The sequence below is a fragment of the Chlorocebus sabaeus genome, chromosome 24 (genome assembly GCF_047675955.1).
Source record: "Chlorocebus sabaeus isolate Y175 chromosome 24, mChlSab1.0.hap1, whole genome shotgun sequence".
Taxonomy (NCBI): domain Eukaryota; kingdom Metazoa; phylum Chordata; class Mammalia; order Primates; family Cercopithecidae; genus Chlorocebus; species Chlorocebus sabaeus.
The window spans coordinates 61,948,766-61,967,189 of NC_132927.1; the positions used below are offsets into that span (position 1 = coordinate 61,948,766).

General features: G+C 39.9%; 1 protein-coding gene across 2 annotated transcripts in view; it reads left to right on the top strand.

Annotated features, from left to right (window-relative positions):
• FLRT2 (fibronectin leucine rich transmembrane protein 2) overlaps positions 1 to 18,424 on the top strand; it is a 98,448-nt gene that overhangs the window by 71,568 nt on the left and 8,456 nt on the right. The window lies entirely within an intron of this gene.

Genomic DNA, 18,424 nt, shown 5'->3' on the forward strand with positions numbered 1-18,424 from the left:
CTTCCTCCGGGTTTGTTCAAAGCCAAGTTTGAGCTTTCAAAGCCAGAGTAGCTGAATGGAGTTCTACGCTCAGCACAGGGAATTATGATTTGGCAAAAGTTCCAATTATGAAGAGTGAAATGAAAAGAGTGGGTGTAATTTTGCTTTAGGAAAATGCACCTTCACATTAGTGACTTTTGCCCTGTTAACTGAATGGATCTGGCAACTTATTAGGAAACAAGTTGCTAGAGTGTCACAAACGGATGGTGTCTGCTTTGATGTTATGTGAATTCTTTGTGTAGGGGACCCTTCATTTCTGTTTACAATGGAACAAATAACCCATTTGGAGGAGGTATTGCAGAGAAATCTACCATAACCCCAGAATAATGATTACCTCTGTTTTAGGATTTCAGGTTTTTTTGTTTTGTTGTGTTGTGTTTTGTTTTTGGAGAATGGAGGCATTTGAGCATAACTTCCTTTACATCTGATGCGGAATGTGAAAAGTACAAATGAAGTTTTTCTTAAATGCCCTGTTCTCTTCAAGTCTTTCAAATATTCCAGTTAAATAGGATCTCTCTTTTGTGCCTGGGTATAATTTTGTTGATACCTCTATGGCATTTATGACCATCTGCCTTAAATTATTAACTGAGCCATCATCCTTGTCTTCCTCTCTCCTAAATAATGTTCAAGCCAGGACTTGAACTGATTTATTTCTGAATTCCCTGAAGGTACTTGGTACAAGCTGCGACAGAGAACAATGCCTATAGAGCTATCTACAGAGAACAGTAGATAGAGGCCCCTTTGTGTCTATGGGAAAGAGGAAAGTTGAGGTTCTGGGCATCGATTATGAAGGAGAAAAAAAAGATGTGTCATGATGCTTTCTAGAATAATGGGATTGATTGAATAACTGATAGCCTCAAAACCAGCATATAAAGAATAGCTGTGTCTCACTGCTCATTGCTGAGTGAGACTTTCTGATGAGGACGAGATAAGGTCAGATAAATAACTTCTGATAATAGATGATGGGATTTTCTTTTCATTCTTCTCTTTCTTTCCTTCCTTCCTTCCTTCCTTCCTTCCTTCCTTCCTTCCTTCCTTCCTTCCTTCCTTTTCTTTTTCTTTTCTTTCTTTTCTTTCTTTTCTTTCTTTTCTTTCTTTCTTTCTTTCTTGTCACATCTTGTTAGGTAATTAATACCTGACCAGGCATGGTGGCTTACCCCTGTAATCCCAGCACTTTGGGAGGCTGAGGTAGGCAGATCACCTGAGGCCAGGAGTTTGAGACCAGCCTGTCCAACATGGTGAAACCCCATCTCTACCAAAAATACAAAAATCTGCTAGGCATAGTGGCATGTACCTGTAGTCCCTGCTACTTGGGAGACTGAGGCACAAGAATCAGTTGAACCCCTTAGGAGGCAGAGATTGCAACGAGCGGAGGTCTCTTGCTACTGCACTCCAGCCTCGGCGACAGAGCGAGACTCAATCTCAAAAAAAAAAAAAAAAAAAAAACCTGGATTGAGAATGGAGAACAGATCAGAAATTAAATGTATGCATGTTTCTGAACAACACAAGGTGACTTTTCCTTGTGTCTTGAGGGTGCCATTTTTACTGTGTTAAAACATGGCTGCTTTCATGCAAACCCATTTCTGTTGCTCTCTTCAATATCATTTTGATGCGCTGAAGAACTTCAGGAAGCCATCCTACCTAAACCTATCCCAACCTGTCTTACTAGTTAGTAAAAACATTTTCGTGGAGTGTTGTTACTTCTTGAGGGTGAGATGGATTGGAAATGGTCACATATTTTAAGATTGAAAAGGAACTTAACTATCATCTGCTCTGTCTCCTTGCATGCTGGTGTGTGGCATGACGCCTAGGAAAGGTAAGTGATGTGTCTGCCTTAGTGGAACATTCAGGAGTAAAATCATGCCTTCCTGACTCTTATCCAGATCTTCATTTACTTACACCTATTTCCTCCGTTTTCAACATTTATATATTGCCTGGTAATCTCCAATGTGCTCATTTTATTTACGTGACTAGATTGTAAATTTACTAAGCACTCAAATCATATCTTTGACTTCTTTTGAGCTCCCACCATCTAGCCCAAGTCTTTGAACATTATAATTCACAGTAGTATTGTTCGCTTTAAGGATTAATGATTGCTGTGGGCTGCATTTGTTTTCATAAATTGCTCTGGGTGAAGAAATTGAGAGAGTTGGAAAACTTCACCAAAAAAGAAAAAAAAAAAAATCAGAAACAAAATAAATAAACCTAGGACTGTTTTTAAAACTGAGATGATTTTTTTTGTTGTTCTTCTTATTGTTTTTGAAATTGGACTAATGGTAGAGGGAATAAAAGGATGCAGATAAACTAAATTGCTCTAAATAGCTGTAGTTCAGAGCAGTGCTAAAGAAATACCTTCAAAGAGCACTTAGAAAATGGGAGAGAAATTAGTCTTTCCTGCTGCGTGTGTTGACAGAGGGATGAAGTGGGTGGAGGTTAGGAAGGAAAATAGGAAGACATTTGGTCCTTCCTGCCTAGTCTGGCCTCCTGTTAGTGCCAACATGATTCTTTGACACAGACAGTTCAGAATCATCACAGGTCACAGAGAAGATGCCAGTAAGAATTCATAGCCCTTTTGGGGCCTAACTGCAGTGAACCTGATAAATAATTCAGGCAGTCAGAAGTGCCTGGGAATGGAAGACTTTAACTGAGCATTTTTATCTTTTCTTTTAATATCATCTCAGGCCTTTCCAGCTAATTTGATTAAAACCTACATTTCCCCACACCCCCTCTCTATTGTCAAGAAAGATCATTTAGGGAGCCCAGAGTTTTGTTTTCTCTCGGCTACATTGTGCGTTCGATAACTCGGAAATAGAGTTGCAGACTGGGAACATCATTAAGCCGGTACTGGCAGCTCGCTCCTGTGAATGGCGCTCAACACTTTCGCTTGAGTCTTTGCCTCAAAAAGTCACAGATTTTCCAGAAATTTAAGGCTGATAGAACCATGATACACATTTGAAAACGTAGAGAGTGTACAAGTTACCTAAGATCAGACATCATTGGGACAGTTACTTAAGTTGAATTAAGAAATCACAAAGATGTTTAATAATAACTTGTACACAGAAACATCCAATTGGACATTAATTGGCCAATCTTTTGACGTAGAGCTCAGTTTTCCTCTGCATATTTCCATAGCACCGATTGAATTCGTATATTTTCTCCCCAAAATATGTCGACTCTGACTTCCAGTTTGCTTTCTTATATTGAGAGGAAAGATTCGTAAGATTCTGTTTTCCTTCCTTCTCCCTCCCCCCGCCATATACCAGCAACTTTAGCTTGCATTCATGAATTTTTCTGAACCATTCAAGTAACTTTTCATACCATGAGTAACTCCTTTTTGTACTTCTAATACTGCTGGACCAAATATTTCTTTTTATTATATAATTACAGTTAAAAGGTATAAGTGGCATCATATACTTAGGGACTGTTGGTGAGCACACAGCTCAGTGGTTAAGAGTACTGTGTGGAGGTATTAGAAGAATATCGTAGCAACCCGCTAACCCTCAGTATGTCATGGGCTGGTGTGTTTTGCTGAGGGTGTGAGAACACAGCGTTTTCTATAATTAAGTGGAATATTGGTAGGCAATTTTCTGCTACATATATCCCATCCACCTGTAATCTTGGGAAAGTAGTTACTTAAATACTTGATGTCCCAGTTGCTACATCCCTAAAATGGCAATGTAATATTTACTACACAGTGTGGCCACCAGAATTAAATTAGGTAGCAAATTTCAAGCACATGGCATGGTGCATTACACGTTACATGTTACATATTACATGTTAGCTGTTTTTTGTTTGTTTGTTTGTTTGTTTTTTTGAGAGGGAGTCTCACTCTGTTGCCAGATTGGAGTGCAGTGGCACGATCTCAGCTCACAGCAGCCTCCGACTCCATAGTTCAAGTGATTCTCCTACCTCAGCCTCCTGAGTAGCTAGGATTACAGGCACACACCACCATGCCCAGCTAATTTTTGTATTTTTAGTAGAGACGGGGTTTCACCATGTTGGCCAGGGCAGTCTCGATCTCCTGACTTGTAATCTGCTCGCCTCAGCCTCCCAAAGTGCTGGGATTACAGGCATGAGCCGCCGCTCCCGGCCTGTTCTTATTTCCATGCTTGGTAGTCTATGACAGTCTCTCTCAATTTTTTTGTATTATCGCACCCCCCAGTCCCCTGCCACCATCCAAAGGAGATTGCCTAGATTTTTTTTTTTCTAAAGATTGCATTCCCTCATGACATTTTAATACTGCAGATCTACCGTATACCTGTGGATGTACTGTAGCCACCTGGAGGGACACAAATTCTCATAACAGCTAAGATTTTTTTTTTGAATCTCCTTTCCCCAAGAACCAGCTTTTATCCTGCTGGGGAAGACTCCACATGCTCACTGGAAATGCATCATCTATTGGGTTATAGATTATTGTGTTCCTCCTCAACCCAAGGCATCAGAGCACCATGTTAGAGGAAGGTTGACTTTCTAATGTGGGACTGAGCAAGTTTTGACCCGAGAGTCATGCTCCCTCCGCCCCTGGAAGTTTTCCTGCCAAGATGGAAGCTTAGACTTGGGAGCCGTTGGCGCAGAGGATATACATAAAGGGTTGATGCACATCAGTGAATTTTAGAGTCTGAGAAAGCAATTAGAGTTAGGCGATATTACTTTTCCTAATAACCACTTTGCAGCAGTTTTCATTTTTGTTAATGGATTGTCATTGAAGATTCAAAGTCATTATTCATTGAACAGAAAAGCAGGGGGTGAGTGGATTCTTGCAACAGCCAGGGGTGGGATCACAGCACCTGGGAAAAGAAAGTTTTCAGCTCCAAGAAGAAGAAATGCTTTTGGGGAGGCCTGGAAGCTGAGATCGAATTCAATGTGAATGTCTAGAAGAAGGACTTGCCTTCAGTTTACAAACAAGTGTTTGCTTTGCAGTCCTGCTATGAGAGTTGGGCGTAAGTGAGCTGTTTCTTAATCACCTTGTGTTGTAATTAGTTGTGGCGTGCTTGTCTTATGTATTATGTATTTTATGTGCTTTCTACTGTATTAAGAAATCAAGCGTCTTTGTATGAGTCAGCTCAGACTGCCCGAACAAAGTACCACAGACTGCACACACTGGATGACTTCAACAACAGAAATGTATTTCTCGCAATGCTGGGGGCTAGGAGTTCAAGCTGTCAGCAGGGCTGGTTTCTTCTTAGGCTTTTCTCCTTAGATTGTATTGATAGATAACTGTCTTCCCTTCTCTTGGATCCTCACATGGTCTTCGCGGATGACTTGAACAACAGAAATGTATTTTCTTGCAATTTTGGGGGCTAGGAGTTCAAGCTGTCATCAGCAGGGCTGGTTTCTTCTTAGGCTCTTCTCCTTAGATTGTATTGATAGATAGCTGTCTTCTCTTCTCTAGGATCCTCACATGGTCTTCGCGGATGACTTGAACAACAACAGAAATGTATTTTCTCGCAATTCTGGGGGCTAGGAGTTCAAGCTGTCATCAGCAGGGCTGGTTTCTTCTTAGGCTTTTCTCTTTAGACTGTATTGATAGATAACTGTCTTCCCTTCTCTTGGATCCTCACATGGTCTTTGCTCTGTATATGTTTGTGTCCTTATCTCCTCTTCCCATACAGACACCAGTCATATTGGATTAGGCTCCACCCTAAGTACTTTATTTTAACTCAGTGCTCTCCTTAAAGACTCTATCTCCAAATATAGTCACATTCTGAGATACTGGGGGTTAGGACTTCAACATACGAGTTTTGGGTGGGAACAGTTTAGTCCATAACAGTACACTGTCTGTCATGTGTTTATTTAATAAATGATTTTTTTTTTTTTTTTTTTTTTGAGACAGTGTCTTGCTCTGTTGCCTAGGCTGGAGTGCAGTGGTGTGATCTCGGCTCACTGCAACCTCCACCTCCCGGGTTCAAGCAATTGAACCTCAGCCTCCCAAGCAACTGGGATTACAAGAACGAGCCTGCCACCATGTCTGGCTAATTTTTGTATTTTTAGTAGAGACTGGGTTTTGCCATGTTGACCAGGTTGGTGTCGAACTCCTGACCTGTAGTGATCCACCCGCCTCGGCCTCCCAAAATGCTGGGATTACAGGCAAGCGTCACCATGCCCAGCTGATAAATGATTATTGAATGAATGAATGAACAGATGAATGGATGGATGGATTTTTATTTAATTGTGGTGAATCTGTAATCTAGCAGTATTCATGAGTTAAGTCATAATGTTTCCTAAAGTTTTTGTGTTTCTTCCACCCTGATGATATGCTTAAAATATGACTTTCTTCAGCAGTGTTTCTGTTTATTCAGAAATATGCACGACCCTTCTCTTCTTGGAGGCAGGTCCGCTCATTATGTGAAGAGCCACTGCCCTCAACAGGCCCACGCAAACATTTCCCAGGGTCCTGAGCGAGAACACGGGGAGAGGCCTGCTTTAAATCTAATTGCTCAAAAGTTACTAATCTCATTAGCAAGTTGTTTAAAAAGTGTAGTGACTTTGCTTATTGGGACCCATCTGGCTTTGAGAATGTCCTGGAAGGCCAGGCAGATTTGACCTTAGAATTCTCAAACTCTACCCAATACAGAACAGAAAGTGGCAGTGCAGGGATAACTGGTCCCAGGTCTCTTCCTTTCCCACTGAAGTTCCGTCCTGAAACCCAGGAGGCTTTGCACACACACCCCAGCTCTGCACTCCTCCTCCCTAATCTGAACAAGCTTAGAAGTGTCATAACCTCAGGAGGACAGACCCAGTGGAGAGGTTCTCCAGGGCCCTGTGAGAAAGTTGGAGCCAGGAAATTCTGGAATCTGGGTACCCAAGACGGAGCCTGGAAGGAGTAATACAGGTTTTGGATGGTCGTATCCCTTTGACCGTGTGCTTTCCTTACCCTGATAGGAGGGGCGTGGGTGGTAGGTGTAATGTTGGTACTGTGGTCAATTGCAGCTTTTTCAGGAACTCTCACTGGTTTTGAGAGTATTCCCATCTTCTGAATTCCCTGCAGAATGGTCAAGAGAGTTGGGGAGATAGAACATTTGGAGAAAACACTAGAGTCAGAGCTTAGCCACATGCAAAGGTAGTTAATGGAGGTGGCTGTTTCACTGCGAATTTGCTTCATTTAGTCTTGACCCTAAATACCTAGTTTCTACACCTGTGAGTCCCCCCAAAAGACGAAGTAACTCCTTTAGGAGACTGAGTTCTAGAAACATATGAGCAGATTTCAGGAAGAACTAGAGCATGAGTGGGCACCTGCACTCCTTAAAATGGGGCCCGCCCTCTGCAGTAAGCCAGGAACTGGGGGAGCAGCCCCGGAGCTCTATTCTCAGGTGAGACAGGGTCACCTCTCATGCATGACGTAGCCCAGGCAGCCTTCTAGAAATGTGTCAGACTCTATTGCACTAGTAACTTTTTTATTGCTAGGGTCACTAAAAGCCACTTTTTCAAATTATCGGAGGTTGTTTGCCAGGCTGTGCACAGAACTTCAGAAGAAGGAAAAAAGCCAATGTTTTTCTTCACCACACATAGAATAATTTATAGGTAGGGACCAATTTACTCGCTAGGGAACAGCGGGTGGCCTGTGCCTTCCCCAGTGGAAGGGACATTATGCTAAGCAGGGTGGCAGGCTTCAGTGCTCATGATAGGAGTCAGGAGACCCTTCTAATTAATTACATGACTGTCTTTACCCAGCATGGGTTCCTCACTTTCTCATCAAAGCCCTTGTTTAGTCAAAGCTGTATTTCTTTCATTTATTTATTATTTATACTTCCTCTCTTTCTAAAGAGAATTTGAGACAGCCGGAAAAAAAAAATGTGTGGGGATGTTTGCGAGAAGAGACTCTCTGCAATGGGACATTTGGAAAGAGAATTCTGACAGAAGTTTAGTGCATACTTTTTTTCTCTAGGCTCTTGTTCTTGATGAAATTTCCCTTTCTACGTCATCATTACTTCTCAAGAACTTCTTTCAGCTCTTTATTGGGTAGACGCAGGTAGCCGCTTTGATCTTTACCTTCTCACTATACCTTCCCTGTGGGCTTTTCATTGCCATGAGAGTAGAATCTCAATGGTTTACCAAAGCCATGAAGATTTTCCCTGTTTAAGTCCATTAAAACTCTTGACCCTATTTCTGCACTTTGCCTTCTCCTCATTTCTCATAAAGTTTCCCAGACACAGTGATCTTTCAGTTCCTGCCAGAGCTAAGGCTCTCTCTTCCTTGTATCCTTGTGCCTACTCTTGCCTTTACCTGGACTTACTTATTGGCCGCTCTTCTCCCGAGCACTATCATTCGTCACCCTGGATCCCCCATCCTTAGCAACTCCTCATTCTTTAGGAATGCCATTTTCTAAGATGCCATCTGTGACTGCCATATTCAAATCTACCTGACACCCACCATTACCATCCTCTGTGACACTTCTTTATTTCCTTCATGACATTGCTTACAATTTTATCATTTCTAATCTCAAGTTTTGTAGTTTTGATTAATTAATTTTTTTTTTTGAGACAGAGTGTCACTTTGTTGCCCAGACTGGAGTGCAGTCGTGCAGTCTCAGCTCACTGCATGCTCCACCAGTATACTGGGTTCAAGTGATTCTCCTGCCTCTGTCTCCACAGTAGCTAGGATTACAGGCACCTGGCACCACACCCAGCTAGTTTTTGTATTTTTAGTAGAGACGGGATTTCACTATGTTGGCCAGGCTGGTCTTGAACTCCTGACCTCAGGTGATCCACCCGCCTTGGCCTCCCAAATTGCTGGGATTACAGGCGATCTTGCTTTCTAAACATAGCACCTTCCGGACGGTAGGGACTTTATCTGTCTTGCTCACCTGTGCATCACACGGGCGTCCTGCTGCATCAGACACACAGCGGCCACTCAACTGTCTGATGAATAAATGCATGAGAAATACTAGCCTTAAAGAAAGGTCTGATACACTTCACTTGGTTTGGAATGTTTACCAAAAACTTTTGCTTTTCTAGAGAGGGTTGCAGGCTGATCCAAAAGAATTGGTTTATAATTATGAAATTTTAAAAAGCGTCAGAGAACCAACAAGGAAAGATTTTTGAGGAAATGGAGGCTCATCAGGAACGCACAACATATGAAGTTGTTGCCCACTCACATGTCTTTTTCCTTGACCTGTTTCTAGAATGTATTGTCTCAGACAGCTGACCTGTCTTGGAGATGTAGTACTTTATAAGAGGAACCAAGTATGATCTTCCCAAGGACCAGGGCCTGCAGTCTAGTCAAGAGTGGGAGTGTAACTGAAGAAGGAATGAATAACCCACTCTCATTTCAAGCATGGGATTCTCTCATTACTCTCACTGTTTTAAATCTTCATTATCATCACAGACTTTACATTATTCCCTTATGTATGAATGTTATTTTTATTGACCATAGAAGATTGGAACCTTTTTCTGGAAAAACATCACATGGTTGAGTCAAGGATGAAAAGTCAATCAAAACTACCTTTTCATGTGTTGGGGGGCGGGGCGGAGAGAGAGAGAGAGAGAGCACCTGTGTGTGTGTGTCTGTGTGTGTGTGTGTGTGTGTGTGTGTGTGTGTATTGGGACCATCTTTCAGCTGTGTTGCCTCCCTCTGGTGGCCATTATATGCACATGGCCTGAGTGACAGGGACTGAGTCAGAACGTAACTTACTTTTCAAAAAAAAAAAAAAGAAAAAAAACCTAAGTCATTGTATGCTCCTGAGTTTTAAAAATTATTATTGATGGGAGCTCTTTAAAAAAAAAAAAAAAGTGGTTGAAATTGATTAGCACTAAGAAAAAAGAGCTTTTTGCCTTTAGGGTAGAGTTTGAAAGCTGCCATGGCCCTCAGTGAAAGGAGCATTCTGATTGTGTATAAACCTGTGAAAGGATCTGCCTGTATGTTTAAATTCTTCTGTGTTTGGAGAACACATCTCAGAATTCATTCACATGATCAAGGCCACCAGTATAGATTATATTAAAGGTAGCTTTTAAAACCTGCTGTGTATTTTCAATATTCTCCTTCAAATTATTCTTTATGAATATTGTGCAGCTACACTGGATATGATACTGAGGCAGCTTATCTGGGTTTTATTTTAAGCTTTAGAATGACTTGATTTGATCTTAAGCCATTTCTAGTCATGTTCTTGGGGTAGGGATGGGGGGAATGTCCTTGAGAGAAGAAGAGGGTCAAGGATAATAAGCAATACTAATTTTTCTTCTGTTTCTTATCCCCTCTTGTTCCTCAAATCCAGAAATAGTCTCCTGAACATAGCCTGACACCTCGGCATGACAGGTGTTCTGAAGATGAGAAGGCGCGTTGTAAAAACCTATTTATTCAGTGAGGAAATTTTATACCATTTACATTCAGAGTTATCTCTAGGATACCAAAATAGGCTTAAGCAATGAATTTTTCATGTTTTAGACTCAAAACCAGATAACTCACCTGGAAATACACAGTATGTAATTTCATTTCATGCACCTAATCAATATCTTTGACCAAAATCTGTATTCCTCTTGTGAAGGAGGCGTAAGATTTTCTGTTTTGTTATGTATATTACATGTGTGCAATATTAGGGTAGGGAAGTAGGCCATGTTTACCTTTTTGGATTCAGTTTATTTTTTTCATAAGTCTTTTTATAGTTCTCAAAGATACTGGCCTATTTTATGTTGATTCTAACTGTGGAACGGTAAAGGAGTATGCAATTAAAGTTCGGTTGAACTGTCACATTGAATTTATGTAAATATTTAAAATATATTGTTATTATATAATAGAAATTCATATTTTTTTGTGGTAGATCACAAATACTTGATTTCAGGTCACAACCATCATAGAGGTGAGCTATTAGGTACGGACATGCCTCTCGACAAACCAAGTATGTTATAATGTTTCTGAGTGGCCCTATTTCTGCAGTACTATAAGTCAATTAGAGCATGGAATTTGATGTTATTTGGTAAAACAAATATAGTGCTGTAGTAATTGCAACTATTTCCTAGTTGCATGCCTTTTACGAAGGACATCTAGTTTCTTTAAGCCCAGGGACTATTCATCCATCGCTCTATCTATCCCTCAATCTTTCCAGATAGCTTTAGGTAGCTTAAAACTCTTGAAAGCTATTCTGAAATATTATCTCGCTGATTCCTTATGGGACCTCAGATTGAACTATGTCAAAGAGTTTTTGCAGACTGCCTTTTCAAACAAAGCAATCATCTGAAGGTCGTTCTTTGACTCGTTCGTTTATGCTACAAACAGTTCTTGAATGCCTGCCACGTGCTGCTGTAGGCTCTGGGGAAGTAATGGTGAGTGAAAGAAGGCCAGCCGGTCTGCCTAGAGCTTACAGAGAGGCAGAACAGGGGTTAGGAGCAGATAACTCCTATCAGCCCATCCCTGAGTTCAAGTCCTAGCCCTGTCACTTACTCACTGATCAACTTCATAAATGTCTGAACATACTTTCAGGATTGATGGGTGGAAGATATATATGTATATTACCAAAGAAAAGAACTGTGATCAATGAATGAACAAGGAAAGTAAAAGTTGATGGATTCAGTACAACCAATTCTCTACCAAATTAGGGACAAATGCTCCCTGGCACAGGAGCTTTTGTTGTTATTTAAAGCTGATCTTAGGAATGACCAACATAATGAGTGTGTGTTTTCCACACGTTAGGTAATGTTCTAAGTGATTTACATTCCTCTAACAATTGTGAACTATTAATACTAATATTTTCTCCATTTTATATGAATTAACTGGGACATAGAGTAGTGACATAGTATGCCCAAGTTAACACAACTGGTAAGTGAAAAGCTGTTCAGGTCCTCTGTCTCCAGAGCCCAGCTCTTGCTCATAACACCTTTTCTACTTCTCTTAAACCAGTTTATTGAGTGCCTGATTGGTACTGCTAGTCACTTTATGTGATTTATATCTAATCCTCCCAACAATTTCCTAAGCACAGCTGATTATCCTCTTTGAGATAAAAAACAGTAAAATTCAGAGAGGTTAAGTCAATTAAGTCAGGTGCCCTTTGTCATGCTGTTAGGGAGTGGAAGCGCTGAGATAAGAAAGTAAATTCTGACTGACTCCAAACCCTTAACTCTTTCCACAACACGAAATCAGACCCAGAAGAGAGAAGGACCAGTTGTTTCAGTTCCCCGAAAGCAATTCCTGATAGGGAGTGGCTGGGTGGTCAAACCTTAAAGTGACTGATCAGCAGCCTCACTTGGGAAAGTTGACAAGTTGCACCTGACCCACCTCCTTTGCAGACCTATTAAACCACAAGCTGCAGGGGTGGGGCCCAGAAACCTTCATTTCTCATCACTTTCCGCTAGTGTTTTTGATGACCCTCAGGTTTGGGGAAACAGTGTACCAAGTGATGAGGGGGAAAAATTTTTCCCAAGAGTCTAAGAAATCAATTATTTTCTGTGAAACATAAGATGGTTGGAATCTGTTTGAACAAATGAATTAATATTATGAATGAACTGAATTATATTCCTTTGAAATGAATTGAAAGTATATAGACATCCACTATAGAAGATCCATCTGTTATGGGCCATAGACTTTTATATCTTATTAGTACTCTCTCAATTTATTTGCCTCCTGAAATCCTGCTCTACCAGCTTCCCTTCACTACTGAGGACCAACTACCCAGCCAGTTGCTATCAGGAATAGCTTTCAGAGCATCAAGACAATTGGCTATTCTTCTGAATCCAACCACCATGCAGGCAGTAGTTGACGTGGAAAGAGGCCACCCAATCCTGCAGTTCCAGATTTTAAAGGGAGCCAGGGATGATCAGTGGGATCTCCCTCCTAGTGGGCTGAGAGAGGCATGTAGCAGTAGTGAAAGTGTCCTCAAGTTCATGCATTTGAATTTATAACACTGGTTATTTGTTCTCAAGTTACCCCCATTACTCGAACCAATTGGAAACCATGTGAGAACAACGCTTCAAATGTATTAGAGTATTTTGTGTTTGCCAAGAGCGTAGCTTTTCCTTTTTAGTCTGATTTTAATGTTTTCAATATTAGATTGACTGGAACCTGGAGATGGTCATTGTTTAAACAAAGTGTTGCTTTTCTTTTCTTCCCTCCTTCCCTCCCTCTCTCCTTCTTTCTCTTTTCCCTTTTTTCTTTCTCTTTGTCTCAGTAAAGATAAATATCTGCCTAATGAACAACTTCCAGAGGCTTGGTTGAAGTTTAGTGAATGAGATAGAGAAATGGTTTCAGGCTACCGGGTGGCTATTGATACGTTTCCCTAAATTCCTTTGCTAATCCCCACACCTCGGTCAGCTAACTATAGGACTCTCCTGATTATTGTGCAAACAGTATTTATAACCTATATAACCTATAGTCAAGAATGTGGAAATGTGCATAAAATCTATAAATTGCCTTAATGTTTCCAGATTTGTAGTGCAGTTAGGCCTGTGGATTATGCACCTGCCTGTGTCTGATTTTCGGCGTGAACTGCTTAACTCCAGAAGCTATAAGTCAGATATGACCCTGGGAAACTTTTCTAAGAGAATTCCTCTTCAGTATAGCTTTCTCATTTGTATCACTTCATGCGCCGTGCGGCCTTGTCACAATTCAGCCAGTGCTGAAACCATTAAGATTTTATTAGGTTTGTCCTTGTCATTCTATTATGTGATTGGCAATGCTTATTGACAATTCTTATTTTCTGTCCTATGATTTTTATCGTCTTAGTTTATTAAGCGCTCCTGGAATACAGACTCCTGGAATTAATTAGAAAAGGAAAAAACCTTCTTAGGCAGCACTAGAAGAGAAACGCTGTGCAGAAAGCTTTTGCATGACTTACGTGCTTTGAGTCTCAGTTCCTATGAAAAGAGTTAAATTACAATAAAGTAGCCTGGCATAGCTGCTGCTTTTACTGTCATCTTTAAGAGACTGGCAAGGCCGGGTTCTTGCTGCCTGCAAAGAGCATTTTTTTTTTTTTTTTTTTTTTTTTGCATGTTGATTTATACTCAGGTTTTTGAAACTGTGATCTCCCTTAAATGAAAATTTTTGGCTTTACCTAGGACCTGTGATTAAGCCATTCTTTATCATTTCTAGTTTCCTGGAGAGGAAGCAACATATTCAATACAGTATTCACATAAACAGGGAAATATTTAAAAATCGAAAAATACTCTTTTCCCTTTGAATTTGAAATTTATCTTGTAAAGCAATTCTTTTTATCACCAACATTTAGGCTTACAGGTGAAATGCCCAGTGATTTTGAAACGTGAGTTTGTTTATCGTCTTCTAGAAGCATGACTACCTCAGTGAGAAGCAGACAGAGAGTTGGGAGAAAGCATTGTGCAGTTAATGTTTTGTTCCTCCTCTCAGCTGAGCTGGGATTCATCTCTGGCTTCACATTACAAGCAGCTTGGATCTGTATTCAGAACTTACACTTCTTCCCGGCTTGGGCCTCTCTATCCTTCTGATTTTCACAGAGCCATCCTTTCCCTGCAGTGTTTTTCCTGATACCTCATGGGCTAGGGTAGAACTCTTTACACAGGACCAGGATTAGCTGATGCTCTAGGGTTAAGAACTCTTTACTTAGAACCCGAATTCCCCACCTACTCATTGTTCTCCCCTCACTTAACTTTTAAGCCTCATGAGCCGGAAACTGCATCAGCTCTGTATACAGCTATATCCTCGTTCTAGTGCTCAATAAATATTGGTTCAATAAATCAATGGAAAGTATATTATGTTTTCATGCTTTTTGATGTCCATGGGAGAAGCATTTTTAGGTTGTGTTTATTAGAAATTTATCTTAGTTTTCTCTAGAAAATGACGGCAATAATGCAAACTTTCTAAAGCACTTGTAAGAAGGTGTGTGTAGATCTTCGATTCTCAACAGGGGATGATTTTCCCACTCCACGGGACATATATGTGGCAACATCAGGAGACATTCTGGGATGCACACCACAGCCCCACCACACAGAATTATCTGCTGCAAAATGTCAGTAGTGCTTAGGCTGAGAAACTGGGGTGGTTGAAAGTGCATAAAGCTTGGCAGGTCAAGGCTGATTTTATTTTGTTCTACACAGTGGAGTTCACCCCTTTGGATATCGTTAATAACAATTACATAGAGAATAATCAGCATTATTACGTTTTTGCCATGTACAGACGTAAGTTTTTTTACAAGTATTATTTTATTTGACCCTGTCAACTGTGCTGTGAGTCAGGAACCATTATTATCATTTTTCAGATAAGGAGACTAAGACTTGAAAAGAGAATTGTGTACTCGAGATCCTGCTGCTATTTGGTGATAGAAGTAGGATGAGAACTCAGGATCTATACTTGTTGACCATTATACTTTCTTTCTCTGTAAATATGGTCCCCAACTTAAAGTCTAAAAGGATCTCTATCTTCATTATTCAGTAGGCACCACAGCTGGAAATGCAAAGAAAATTTAAATTTAAAAATTTAAATTTAAAAAAATCATTATGGCCTAGGTGGTTGTAATTTTACTAATATTTGTACTGATTGAAAGAAAAATACAGTGCATTCACTGCTAGGTGTAAGCTGTTGTTGATACGTGGAATAGAACAAATCTGCTATATGCTGTTACTTTGTGGGACTCCCAAGAAAGTCAAAGAAAGCTCTGAGAGTTTGTTTTCATTCCAAATTGAACTTGTCATAGCCGATCAACACATTGTGGTCTAGATGGGACGTTTCTCCTATTAAGGTGTATGAACAGTGACAGTTTGCCCCGTGTAATCTTATTAGGAGCTTTCTTCAGAACCACATCATCGTCTTATATAATTATAAAAGAACCACTCATGAGTAAAATATGCCTGCAAGAGAGCAAGGCACGGGGGCAAAGGGTTGGCTGATGGGGACCTATTCTCTCCTTGCAGAGGACACAGTTCAGGAAATGGAAAATTTACAATTTGGATGCATAATAATAGTTTCTAGGCCCATCCCTGAGTATTTGGTTGACTCCCAGTGTTAATGTCCTTGAGGCTGTTAGCTGATGAACTCTAAGCAAACACCATCGTCTTCAAGTATTGATTGTTTCTTAGCCCCTAATACTTGGCCTATAAGACAATATAGAAGCATCTATTCTTTTCACATAGGAACTTAGAGACCCTGGTGTTGCTGTTTTTCTACCTTAGGACATTCTTTTCCGTGGTTGTTTCTATCACACTTTGAAGATTCCAGTAGAATACTCAAAAACATTACATTTAATTCTTTAGTGTCACTTTCCTAGCTCTTGCGGAAGTAATTATTAATAGAACCAGTTTTTTATTCTTAAATGTTTTACAGAAGTGGGCTACTGTGATGACAAGTAGCTCTTTAAGGTCCTACTAGACGTTAGTACTTGTCAACCAGAGAAACATTTTCTGTTAAGGCCAAGTGTCATACATAGTCATTGCACTGCTCCACCCAGAAGATGTAATTTACATATAAGATGTTATTTGAGACTGTCTCCCAGGGACAAAAGTGATTAGTGTGCCTTATGCCTTAACTCTTCTCAAAAGAGTCATGTGACATGCTCTTGCATCTATTTTAAATCTAATAAATTAAAACATGAATGATTAAATAAGATGTTCATGGTGCTTCACAAATTTGAATGCACCCACCCCAGGCTCTCACTAACATGCAGATTCTGGGCCTGAGGTTTAGCTTTTCTACCATCTCCCCAGGTTAGGCTCATGCTACTGGACCAAGGACCACACTGGAGTACCAAGGTGCTAGGGAACATTAAGATGATTTGAAACCTGAGCTAAGGATGCCATCAGGCTGATTGCATTAAACTCATTTTTCCTATGCCACCTCAGTTATATAAATTATTCTTTAAGTCTATAGAGAGGTTTCTTTTGGAAGGAATGGCATCCTTTTCAGCATCAAAACGCATATTAGGTTTTGTAAAAAATTAAATAACGCTTGACTTTTTTTTTTTTGAGACAGGGTCTTGCTCTGTCACCCAGGTTGGACTGCAGCAGCATGATCTTGACTCACCTCTGCCTCCTGGGCTCTGGCGATCCTCCCACCTCAGCCTTCAGAGTGGCAGATACTACAGGCTCACACCACCACATCTGGCTAATTTTTCTAATTTTTAATAGAAATGGGGTTTCACTATGTTGCCCAAGCTGGTCTCGAGCTCCTGGGCTCAAGCTATATGCCTGCCTGGGCCACCCAAGGTACTGGGATTACAGGTGTAAGCCACCATATGAAATCAAGCCCGGCCATGCTTGATTTTTAATAAAGCATCATATCTCTCTCTTTTACCTGAAAAAAATCCCCTCCCACCCACCTTGTATTTCCTAAACAATAAAAAATGAATTTTACCATTTCTGGTCATCAAAGGCATTTTTTTAAGATGGCTTACAATCTTTTAAATTATAGAACACATTTACAACATCCTTGACACTTAAATAACATTTCCAGTGTTCTTTTTTTCTTTTTTAATTATATTTCTAAAGATAGCTAAGGGAACAATTTCAAGTAGTTCCTCTGTGCTTTTAGATGTAAGTTGTTTCAATCTCCTTGTATTCCTGAGAATTAAGAGACTCGCAGTTTGCCATGTCCTATCATGTTAGCTTATTTTGTAGGGAAATCAAATCTGGCACCTTTCAATTAACTTCTTTACCTCTCTAATCTAAAAACAGATGGAATACTTTCTGGAGCAAGAAGGCATGATTACTATCTGTGGATTGCCTTGACTTCCTCAACTGTGTCTTCTGTCATTTCAAAATTTACTAAAAGACCTCTAATAAAAGCAGGAAAGCACAGACAGAAAGAAGGTGATGGTGTTGAAAAATAATTTACCCCTAGTCATGAGCTTGGCAACTCTTCAAGGGATCACAATGGTGTATCTCATCTGGACCTAGAGGTCCCGAAGGAGGAGATAAGTGGAGATGTTTTGTACCCTGGAGCTTAGTCATTCTCCTCGGTGACTCGAGTGCAAGCTATTTTGGAGGAAGATAAAGAGGAAAGGAGACAAGAAGTGGAAAAGAAAAAAAGTCTCTGCCTTCATACATGCTTCTGTTCACTACGTTTATACTACTTTTTTTTTCTTTGAAAAATTTTTTCTTTGAATTTTTTTTCTTTGATTCCATTTTTTTAAATTACGTGGTCATAACATATGTTAGGTAACAAAAAGAAAAATAAATAATGATTCCAATTTTGTTAAGTATAGGTATAGAAAAAAGGAAAGTAAGCAAATTGATCAGTTATCTCTGGGTGATAATATAATGAATAATCTTTATCACCTTCATACTATATTCTTTATATTTTATTCTCTAAAATTTTCCGTTAAGCCTAAGTTTTTGTATCAGAGTTTTAAAATACATTTTAAAAGGAAATGGCAACTAATTCAGCTATAGCTTTTTTATAACATCGTATATGAAAGTTCATATATAGTAAATGTATTTGGAAATGTAATGCATTTGGAATAATTTTTCAGTAAGGATGCATCTTTTTAAGTGACTTT